This window comes from Anabrus simplex, chromosome 6 (assembly GCF_040414725.1).
Source record: "Anabrus simplex isolate iqAnaSimp1 chromosome 6, ASM4041472v1, whole genome shotgun sequence".
Classification (NCBI taxonomy): domain Eukaryota; kingdom Metazoa; phylum Arthropoda; class Insecta; order Orthoptera; family Tettigoniidae; genus Anabrus; species Anabrus simplex.
This window is the reverse complement of record NC_090270.1, coordinates 350300923-350313049: the sequence shown is the minus strand read 5'-3', so window position 1 is coordinate 350313049 and position 12127 is coordinate 350300923. Positions and strand designations below refer to the sequence as shown.

The 12127-nt window shown below is 42.5% G+C and overlaps 1 protein-coding gene across 1 annotated transcript in view; it reads left to right on the top strand.

Annotated features, from left to right (window-relative positions):
- Nucleotides 1-8: 8 nt before the first annotated feature.
- The window catches only part of LOC137501265 (uncharacterized), a 92226-nt gene continuing 80107 nt past the window's right edge, over nt 9-12127 (top strand). Inside the window, exon 1 of the mRNA XM_068228180.1 lies at nt 9-83. The gene's annotated coding sequence lies outside the window, so the exon portion shown is untranslated. The remainder of the gene's footprint in view (nt 84-12127) is intronic.

Below are 12127 nucleotides of genomic sequence, written 5' to 3'. Positions count from 1 at the left end.
AATGGAGGGGTATGTATAGGTACTTTAAGGCAGAAAAAGGTTCAAAGAAGGACATTCCAGGACTCATTAATGAACAAAGGGAGGTGAGTAAAACTAAAGAAGTACCGGTATTAAAATTTACCTATGATAACAATGACATTTACAGTAAGATACAAAAGTTGAAAACTAGAAAAGCGGCTGGAATTGATCAGATTTCTGGGGATATACTAAAGACAATGGGTTGGGATATATTACCATATCTGAAGTACTTATTTGATTATTGTTTGGTTGAAGGAGTTATACCAAATAAATGGAGAGTTCCTATAGTAGCCCCTGTGTATAAAGGAAAGGGTGATAAACATAAAGCTGAAAATTACAGGCCAGTCAGTTTGACATGTATTGCATGTAAGCTTTGGGAAAGCATTCTTTCTGATTATATTAGGCATATTTGCGAAATTAATAACTGGTTTGCAGGGGGCAGTTTGGGTTTGTATGTTCAGTCCGTCAACGCTAACGCTGGTGGGATCCTCAACAGCTCTGCCATCAGCTATCATAGATGGCCTAGGCATCACTGAAGAGGCGTACTAGGGAAATGAGGATTGAGGTAGTTTCCCGTTGCTTTCCTCACCGAGCCAGAGTTGCTATTACATATCAGTCTACCAACCGACACTATGAGCAACATTTTCACACAATTCATAGCAGGGACTGGCATCGCTCATATTGTCAAAGCCAAGGATATAGTGCACTGTAAACACTAGGTCCTGCCAGCAAAGGCATAGTTTGGGTTTCCACTGAAGCTCAGCAAGATATAGCAGATATCCTGGATTCAGGAGGCCAAATGGACTGCATTGCGATTGGCATTTGATAGGGTAGATCATGGAAGACTACTGGCAAAAGTGAGTGCTATTAGACTAGAAAAAAAGAGTGACTGAATGGGTGGCTATATTTCTAGAAAATAGAACTCAGAGAATTAGAGTAGGCGAAGCTTTATCTGACCCCATAATTAAGAGGGGAATTCCTCAAGGCGGTAATATTGGACCTTTATGTTTTCTTATATATTTCAATGATATGTGTAAAGAAGTGGAATCAGAGATAAGGCTGTGTGCAGATGATGTCATTCTGTACAGAATAATAAATAAGTTACAAGATTGTGAGCGGCTGCAGGGTGACCTCGACAGTGTTGTGAGATGGACGGTGGACAATGGTATGATGATAAACGGGGTTAAAAGTCAGGTTGTGGGCTTCACAAATAGGAAAAGTCATCTCAGTTTTAATTACGGTACTGTGTTGATGGGCTGTAAGTTCCTTTTGAGGATCATTGTAAGAACCTAGGTATTAATATAAGAAAAGACCTTCATTAGGGTAATCACATAAATATGATTGTTAATCTTATATACACAAACTAAATTTTGATGTGTAAGTGCCCGCCAGTATGTAATGTCCTGTACAATTCCTATGTATGAGCCTGCAGGCTCGTTGGAATTAATTGAAATAAATGTATGAATGAATGAATGAATGAATGAATGAATAAAGGGTACAGATCTCTGTAAATGGTTATGATGTATTTAGAGGTTCTAGGAAAGATTTAAAGGAGAGGGCATAATATAAGTGTCTGGTAAGACCCGAGCTAGAGTATGGTTCCAGTGTTACTTCATTCAAGACCTGGAAAAAAAATCCAAAGAAAAGCAGCTCGATTTGTTCTAGTTGATTTCCGACAAAAGAGTAGCGTTACAAAAATATTGCAAAGTTTGGGCTGGGAAGACTTGGGAGAAAGGAGACGAGCTGCGCGATTAAGTGGTATGTTCCGAGCTGTCAGTGGAGAGATGGCGTGGGAGGACATCAGTAGACGAATGAGTTTGAGTGGCGTCTTTAAAAGTAGGAAAGTCACAATATGAAGATAAAGTTGTAATTTAAGAGGACAAATTGGGGCAAATATTCGTTTATAGGAAGGGGAGTTAGAGACTGTAATAACTTACCAAGGGAGGTGTTCATAAAATTTCCAATTTCTTCATTTAAGAAAAGGCTAGGAAAACAACAGATAAGGAATCTGCCACCTGGGCGACTGCCGTAAATGCAGATCAGTAGTGATTGATTTGATTGACTGAATCTGGGCCTCCGGGCTCATAGGGACTATCATCAGAAACATAAGATCGCTACTGTTCACTGACCCCTCGGAGCGCATGCAACATTACGTTACTCAGCTCTCGCCTGGCCGGCCCGATTTTCGTCACGCCTTCCACTGTAGATCGGGTGTTCGGACCGAAAAATTAGAGAATGTGGGCTTTAGGAGGTACCACGAGGAAACTCACTCCATCGTGACTCTCTCTACTAACCTTGCTCTCTTTAATTCAGGATGTGAATCCTATTTTACTCTCGATTGCAATATAACAAGCAAGTTCCGTTTCGAACAAGGCGGTACGTAAATTGTACGTTGGGAATATGTGCGCGCTGGAAATATTCAAGTTCAGAAGCCTACTTATGTTTTTACAAAACAGGAATTGCAGGGTAGAACTAAGGTAACCCTGAACTGCTTTCAACTTACATCATTTGTGAAATCTGCAGAAAAATACGAGCCCATGTAAGCACACGTCTTCTTTTATTGCTGTGCGTGCAAGCCCCCTTTTTTTTTTTTTTTTTTTTTTTTTTTTTAGGATACAATTCCTAAGCGTGACACAAAATGTCTTGCAGTTCGAAATTGTGATTGTGTTCAGTACCTGCAACTTAGTAGTTTTTGGAAATCTTTATTTTGCTGCATATATTTATGTATTCTGTGCTCCGTCCGTTCTCTGCTGTGCTTTTGGCTAGATCTTCTTGGAAGCTCTTGAAGTTGTTCATCTGTAATGTTCAGGCAAACCTTAGATGAATATTTATTTTAGGTAACCTTGACCTTTCACAGTTTGTTGCCATCCGGTGTGCATAGTTGGAATAGCAGAAGTATGTCGTAGCTCTTGTTAGGAGGAAGGTAATTCGTTAGGACCCATTTGCAGTTAAAGAGCACTTTCGCGTTAGGTACTAGAATGAAATTCGAATGTTTGAAACGGGAAGTAATAGTAAAATTGTCACCCTTTCGAATCCGAGTGACGACGTCCTTGAGGGTAAGTTATTGGCAAAGGAGATTTACAATTTGTCATGTCATGACTTCGAGAGATTTTTAAATTTTGGGAAAGAAATAAGACTGTTTGAAAGTCCAATGTTATATCGACATTTCATGCATGAAGAACTGTAAGTAATTATGTACTTTATGAAGATTACGTTTTGTGAGATGAAGATCAATTTTAAAATTCATATAAAGTTTGTACGGTACCTGTATCACTAGCATTTAAGAGCAAGAGCTGCACTTGTTAGTTTGTCTGCCTAAGAAGTGAGACCCGCTGCTGGCTTTTTGGCTACACTACACATCACTTCGGATTTCAGTATCACAAGAAGACTCATATTAAGCTTAATATCACTTACAAATGAAATGAAACTTGTTCATTTAAAACAAAAATCAACTGTGATGTATATGACTTACACTTCCAATCACCAAAGAAAATGTATATGTGCGAAGGGCATCTGGCAAGAAGCAGCACAGCCCGCCCCGTGGACCACCAGGGTAGTGTACAGTTCCCAGTGCTCATACGACGCTGTTGATGGTGATTCGCCGTCAGATGGGGACGTAAAGCCTTGAGCAGATCCGGCAGGAGTAGGCTACGTGCAGGCACTGCATTTCACCCTCTCCCTCCCTACTGCCATATCATGTCTTCTCAACCCTCTAGAAGAAAAGAGATTAGAAGCTTTTGAAGTGTGGTGTTAAAGAAGAATGTTGAAGGTGAGATGGGTAGATTGAATCACAAATGAGGAGATACTGAATCGAATTGTTGAGAGGAGATCGCGTTGGCTAAATTTGATCAGAAGAAGATATAGAATGATAGGACCTTAAGACTCCAAGGACTTGTTCAGTTGGTTTTTGTGGCAAGTGTACGTGGTAAGAATGGTAGGGGTACACCAAGGTACGAATATGACATACAGATTGGAGCAGATGTACGATGCAGTAGTTATGTAGAAATGAGCAGGTTAGCAGAGGATAGGGCGACATGAAGAGCTGCATCGTCGACTGATGACTCAAACAACAACAGTGAGGTTGACGTCAGAAGAGGCATGTGCTTTAAAAAACTCGCTACGAAGATTCATCTCGCTTCATACCAAACCCTGTACAGAAACGGGGCGGGGGGTTGGAGATACAAGCAGGAAAATGTGAGTCCTTTATTAATGACAATAATAATGGGCATTTTAGACAAAAATTCGAACACACTTTTTACCCTCCTGTAAAAATATGAACTAATAAACTGATTAATGAAAAAGAAATGAATATCGTTGAGAAAGTCCTAAACATTTCTGCCCAAATATCAGGAGTTATAAGAAGAAGGAAGAAATGGTTTACTTGATAGCCGAGACAGGGCAAGTCATATCTAACGTAGCAGTAGATGAACAAGATGCAGTAAGACAACTGCTTGCAAAAACGTTTCTAAAATAATAGAACAAAGTGATAAGAATACTTGTGACTAATGGCTATTCGTACTGCAAACACACGATGGTGGAAAGTTCACGGTAGTTTGCGATGTAAAAGAGAATCTGTACAAGAACGTAGCTTATGTTATACCTGCAGAATTAAAAAGGAAAACGTAATTGTCATAATAACACATTCCCAAAAGAAAACTCAGGGTGATAAATTAATGATTGGGGCAGCTTCAACAGCTTGGGATGAATTAAGGACTATAAAATTAGAACTAGCATCAAACAAAGTGATCATTGGAGTCCTGAAAGAAGATTTAGAATGAGCCCTGAGAGAAATTTCCATAGGTACTTTGTGAAGAGGAAGTATTACTAAAAGCGTACAGTTCAAACAAGAACTGAAGAGAAAGAATATCACATTGTCAACCCCAGAACAACAGTGTAGCAATAACATATTAGTAAACCTTGAAGACGCACAAGATGATGGCGGAAATGTCTCCAACTGGACAGTCAATATGCAGATAAAGCAGAAAAGTGATTTGTGCTTGGTGACTCAATGTTGAACTATTGATTTTATACTGCTAGCCAGGAATACGTTCACAAGAAGTGAAGAGTCAGTTGTTTTAATTCATGTAGGAACAAGTTGTCTTCATAACTCTCCCACACCTTCTCATATAATGGAAGATGTAAAGGATTTGGCAGAGAAAGTACAAGGGCAATTGTTTTCAACCTCCGACACATTGACATAACAGCACTAAAAGTTTAATATTCAGGGCGTTTTCCCATGTAACTGACAAAACATTTTAGGCGTTTGTCATACCGTGACACCAGATTTCCAATGTCCTCTGCCACCATCGAGGTAACAGCTTCTTGCTTCATAAAGTCCACCAATAAGACACGTTATATGTCCCCCCCCCCCCATTGTTTACCGTTACTCAGTGTCTGTTTAAACTTTGTTGGCTTGTTTGCAGAAGAAGGATGCATCCACTGAGTTGACTGTTCTTTGGGTTCTGGAGAGTCATACAGGACCCAAGTTTCATCACCAGTAAAAACTCTTCCGCATCACTATGGTAAAGTGTGAGAAACATTACAGCTGAGTGTTGTGATCGTCGGTCAAAATTGTTGGCACCCAACGTGAACAAAGCTTCCAGTACCCCAAGTGTTAAGTCACATGGTAATCTGTGAAGTTAAAAACAATCATGGGGTTCTTAAAGTAAAACAATACATATTGTGAACATTAAAATATACGTCAATGCGTGAAGCGTGGATTAAATATTGAGGATGGAGTTCCTTCAAATTAAGTAAAAACAAAAGTTGAAATAGAGTTCATTAATTATCACGAGTGCAAATTGAACCAGTCAAGATGTGCATAACGAACAAACTGAGATGTGAAACTCCAGTAGTTGCGAATTCCATAGGAGCGATGATCTTGATGCCAGAAGGAAATACAAGTTAAACTAATCAATATTCACGCGCTAGTAATAAAAACAAAACTGTATGTAACATAGATCACCAATAATGGACCAACGATCTTGAGTATAGGGAGAGTTCTAGCAATCCTTCTGTAAAATAGAGCAGATTATGGAGTTCCGAATACGCTAGGACTAGTGTGAGGTGGCTGCGTGAAGCATACTGTGACTTAAAACGTTAAATTACAAAAGAATTCAGATTTCACTCAAACCGAAGTGTGTAGCTAACTCTACACGTTCCAGAAGACTCGTTCTATCATGACGCGGATAAATTTTGAATTTGAACTACTCTGTAACACACTGAGCCGTATCCTGACGGCCCATAAGAGATACTCAGATTATTATTTGGTATAAAATATATAAGTTTATTGAAATAAATTTCAGTCACATTTGGTAAGAGTAATGAATCGCAGGATAGCGGTGATCGGAAGCCCATGGAGACATCAAGTCGCTGGATATTGCGCGATACTTCCTCAGGACCGTGAACAAGGCTTAGCGTCACCAGAAGTTAGCACATCTCGGCACGTGAACATAATGTTCGCCAAGAGTAATATTCAGCTAATGAGAACGCGTGGGGGTGGCAAATATGGAGTCTGAATCGCGTGAAGTCATAGTCCCAGGTTTACCAACATGGGCAGTTGCTTGAAATCAGTTCTGTTATTAAACGAAATCAGTTCTGTTATTAAACGAATTTCCACAGGTCTACAAGTGCAATATAATCAGGAGTACGCGATAGAAATAATCTGAAGAAATTTGATGTTATTTGAAGTGTGTTTTATGGTATGCTATAATTAATATTAAGTCATTATGAACGGCAAGCACGCTGATTGGTTATTTGTCTAAACATGCGGGATCCCATAGCTACAACGGCGTTAGCCATGCTTCCTTAGCGTCATAAGCTCTGGAGATCGTCACTGATCGCGGAAGTCGACGTGATGTGAAGTTGTTCGGTAATGCTCCGATACTTGTACGTGAAAGTTGCCACGTGAATATATAAATAACAGTGTATGATTTTTAAGACCGATGAAGTGTTTTCAGTCCTGCAGTTGAATAAATTAACTGGTGCAGTGTTAAATTGCAGAGTATATTATGGCGCAATGTTCACTACAGATAAGTAGACGGTAATAATTAACCGCAGCCTGAAAAGTAAATAAGAAACGCTCAGTTGTTTCATATTGTTGTGTCGGTCGCGTTCGCGAGGACCTCTCGATCCGTACCGCGAGCCGCTCTCAATATCTGTATATAGAAACCCTAATTTGTTAAATTTCAAGTGTATTTGTTGGTCAGTGTGTTGGCTGAGTTTATAGCTAACAAGGGTTTGTTTGGCACATGCAGAATTGAGCGGTGAAGAGATATTCATTCAAAGCCTTCTGTGTTGCAGTGTTCAGTAACTTTCAGCAAGAAGATGGCACCGCCCATGGAAGGCAGTGATCAACATAACGCAACAGGGATGTGAGGCGCTGCCAGTGTCCTGAGAGTCGTCCAAGATAAGACGCACATTTTAATTATGGAATGTTATATGGGTTATGTTAAAATACTAGTGCGGTTTATTGTAGGGATTTTCTTTAACGTAAATTAAGCCTGACGGCATGTGTTTATTTCACCTTTGTACTGTTGTAGATACAGATAAGAGGAATGCATGATTTCTATATTATTATTTACTATTAGTTAGATGGGATAAAGAGGGAGTTATTAGAATTATTTTGTTATATTATGCATGAAATTAGCATAGTATTATTCCTATTTTATCTTGGATATTAGTGATAGGAGGATTAGATTGACAGGATCATCCAATTTCCAAGTTAAACCCTTGCTACGTTGAGAGTAAATTCAATTTAATTTTGGTCATTTAGAATGTTAGTAACAGTTAGATTGCATGACGCATGGTATTTCAGAGGCTGACACATGGGGAGCTACATAACAATGTTGAAGGAATAGGTTCTTCAAACAAAGGTTGGAAACTGTTTTGCCCAATGATTTGTACGGGAATCTAACCTAGATTCATAATGGAAAAGGCTGATGAGAGTTGTAAGAAATACAAGAGGTTCTAATGCATGAAGTAGATTATGCAGGCCCATTGTATGGCTGATGAAGTGAAAGAAGGATGTGCAGTGAATGTCTTCTGAGAGAATATTAATTATCAGAATTGACGGAAATTGATTCCAGACCAAGGAGTCTGATTGTCGAAGCATGCCAGTAAGAAGTACGAGTGTACGTGAGCTTCCGTGTAGCCGAAAAAAGATGATATTGCCTCACAAGCTTACTTGTTAGCCCTGTTTACATAGACAGCGTGAATGAGACGGTATTTCCGTGATACAATTTTGGCGAACAGAATCCAAGCCTCAGTACAGTACTGAATTATGACATTTCCTTTCAGCCCACAGCACAGCAGGAAACATGTGTCGGATGAACGCTCTTTTGGCTTGCGCAAATGCAGCAGAAGAAGGCAATGTTGCCCATTGCTTTCCACATGATTAATGAAGGATAATATGTTTTCTCTTACAGGATGGTGTTTTGTGATATTGTTGTTTGGAAGTGTTGTCTGGTTGTTTAATGGGGAACAGCCCGAGTGCTGAGTAATATTCATGGTCAATCTAGTTCTCACTAGATCCTTTGGTGAACCGCGTTTCACGTTGAGTCAGTGTAGTATGTAAGTCCTCTTTTCTTTATCCGATGTAGATATGTGAGATAATTTGATTATTTTGTGTTTACAGCGTAGGGAAATGCCACTAGTATTTTTCATAATTCATATCGTGTCCCATTGCGTCATAATTTTCCTTTTTATCGAGAGTTTTATTTTATCTTAATTTTTTCTTTTAACGTTTAATCTTGCGACGACTCTATAAATTTAAAAACCCGTATTAATGTGATACGTTAAATTATGTGGCTCCATTCGAATCGATTACGTACCGGTATACGCGTACGTGTTTTATTACATAAAAAGAACACTGGACAATCAGATGGAGAATATTTTAAATAGTTTACAAGTTGTGCTTAATATTTCATTTCACATTTAACTTTTTTGATTAATGATAGTTTTAATGTCCTGTCTTTCTTCAGATTTTGAAATTATGTCAATGCCATCTTTATTTTTTATTTTCTTGTCTTACGTTAGTATGATTCGGGGCTATTTTGTGAATAAATTAATCCTACCCTATATTATTGTTTCTCATTCGTGTTATACCTCCATTTTCCTGTCATTTACTTATATTTAAGTGAGAAACTTCGACATTTAGCCTGGCCCATCGACAACCAACCCACTTCTCTGCCCAACCCTGAGTTAGTCGGATGTTCGTACAGGAATTGAGGCATCGTCCTAGTGGGTTACAACCCCTGGGTACGGTACAATACTATTGTTTTAAAATGTAAAGGCAGTGTCATATTAAAAGTCTGAATTTCGGTAAATGGACCGACGTTGTACTTCGAATTACGAATTATCCACATTTCCAACTAAACAATTTAAATAACATGCAAAACCGTATCTCATATTTCCAGGAACGAGATCTTCTTCGAATTAGGCGGAATTTTGAATTAACCGATTTTGAATTATTGAGGTTCTACAGTACCTATGTGGTGTTGGTTCACTAAGTCAACAGAGGTAAACCAGTTGTCCATGGTTATATTGTAATGGTCATAGCGTCCGCCATGCCTACTCGCAGTGGGCCCGGCTACGGCACCGTGTAGGTCCACCCCTTACGCTTCAGCTGCGCCAATCACAAGCAGCGCTTAAGTGCTAGGCCAGCCCCACTCGCTTCCGCTCGCGGTCCCGTAGCAGAGGAGTATGGAAATGACTCCACGATTAATCTGGAGTGTTCCATCTCGCGATGTTCCTGGATCCATCCAGCATCCGGATTATTCTAGAAGGGCCAGCGCGGGTATATAAGAGAGGAACGACCTGCCTGGAGTTAGTGAGAGTTAGACTGAGTTAGAAGTTGTTGTGGTTCAGTCGTGAGCGACTCCCAGTGTAGTGAAGTGTGTGAACTGCCGTGATTATCGGACTAGTGTGCTACAGTGCGGACTGTTGGCGAAGGAGAGAACGTGTAGCCGTGCGATGTGGGACCTTGTGTGTGAGTGTAAAACTGTGTAGTGTGAGAACAATTGAGAAACTAAGGGAGAGAGAGCGCACGAACTGTGTAAGTGTGTTTTGTGAGCAAAAGTTGTGTGTAGTCTAGCGCGTAGCTAATAAATCCTAGTATTGAAACTGCCAGTCTAGTGTTAATTGATCAACTCGTTACAACTGGTGTCAGATTCGGGATCGACTGGTAGCAGGAATTTCGTAACTAGGAATTTCTAGTGAATCGTAAAATGGGTAGCGAACAGTTTCAGGCTCTCCACAGTATATTTACCGAACTCTCATCCAAACAGGACGAAGTCAAGAGCGAACTGAAACTGGAATTAAATGAACTTAAGGGTGAACAAGGTAAATTAGAACAGGAAATGCGCTCTCTCGAAAGAAAATTAAAGAGTGACATTATGCAGGACGTACAGGAACTGGTTGAAAAACGGATCAAAGAAATACCGGAGGTTGTGGAGTCAGGGGTTCGTGACCTGAAAGGAGTAAGTGCCCTGCGTACGAGAGTTACAGCCGTGGAGACTCGTGCTATGGCCACGTGCAGCGACAGCGGCTCCAGCGCCGGGAAAGTAAAACCCCCGCGCTTTGTCGGGACAACATCTTGGCGGACCTTCCCGGCCCAATTCGAGACCGTGTGAGGGCACAACGGTTGGACGTTGCCGCACTGCAAGGACCAGCAGCGGAAGTACTACACAGCCTTCAGCCGGGTGCCACTTACGACGAGATCGTTCGAGCGCTCGACAGCCGATACGGTGACCACCAGCTGGCAGCCGCCTACCGAGTCCAGCTGAGGAAGAGGACCCAGCGCGCTAATGAGTCGCTTCAAGAATTCGCGCAAGATCGGGAGCAGCTAGCCCACCTCGGGATGGGCTGCCTCTGGACCACATTCAGCGGGAGGCATCCTATACATTTATTGATGGGCTCCGCGACGCTGAGATCCGTCAAAAGCTGATGCTCAGCGGGGGACATGACCTCAGAGAGGCCCTGACATTAGCCCTGAGGGTGGAGGCAGTGAAGGGAACAGCGGCACCGCCACCAAGGATACGAGCCGTGAGAAGCGATGACGCGCCGGAGACCCGTGCCGTTACGAGAGAACGACGCACGCCGCCGCACCAACGAGATCACCTGTTGGACTTGTTGCGAGCGTGGCCACCTGCGGAGGAACTGCCGTATGGAGGCACCCCTGATCAGGGAAACGAGTAAGGGCCGACAAGGAGAGGGGCTCGTCGGCACCGTCACTACCGTCCCCTCGTTTCACGCTAAATGTGGTCACCGAGCGGAGCGACGACAGCTTGATCGCCGACGGGTGGCTCGGAGTCAGGCCGTGCCGAGTGACGATAGACACGGGGATGGCATTGACCATCGCCAGGACGGACATCGCTGAGGGACAGCCAGAGAGGGAACCCCACCGCCCTTACCTGCTGCGGACGGCCTCAGGAGACACCATCCCTGTCTTGAAGGAGGCGCTACTACAACTGACGCTGGGACAACGACGCCTATGTGTCTGGGCCTTCGTCGCCGCCATCACGGATGAGGTCATCCTGGGCCTAGACGCGCTACGGAAATACGAGGCGACTGTCGACGTGGGACGACGTGTGTTGTGGCTCGGCAAACAAGAGGTAATGCTGCGACCTCGAGTAGCGCGGTTAACGTTGGCCAGCGACGGACTGATACCAGCCAAGAGTGAGGCGATGGTTACGGCACGGTTAGAGGAACCCATACAAGGGGACAGTGTGCTCGTGGAACCCGGTTACCAGGCCAGGACGCTCGTTCCTGCACGAAGCTGCGTGCCGGTACAAATATTGAATTCGACGTCGCGGGAGCAGAGGGTGCCCAGCGGGACCGAGCTTGGAACTTGTGCACCAGTCACGTGCGTCGTGCCAGAGGACGACGAAGACGCACAGACCCTAGAAGCAGGCGAAGGATTGGATAAGCTCCGGATGATTATATCCCGACGCCCGGAAATATTTAGGGGCGAGGCAGCTCAGAGAGGTTAAGGAACTAATCCATGAGTTTCAGGACATATTCACTACCGGAGGTGACTACGGAAAGACGGACAGTGTACCATCGCATTAACACCGCCGCTCCAATCCGACAGCCACCTCGTAGAGTACCC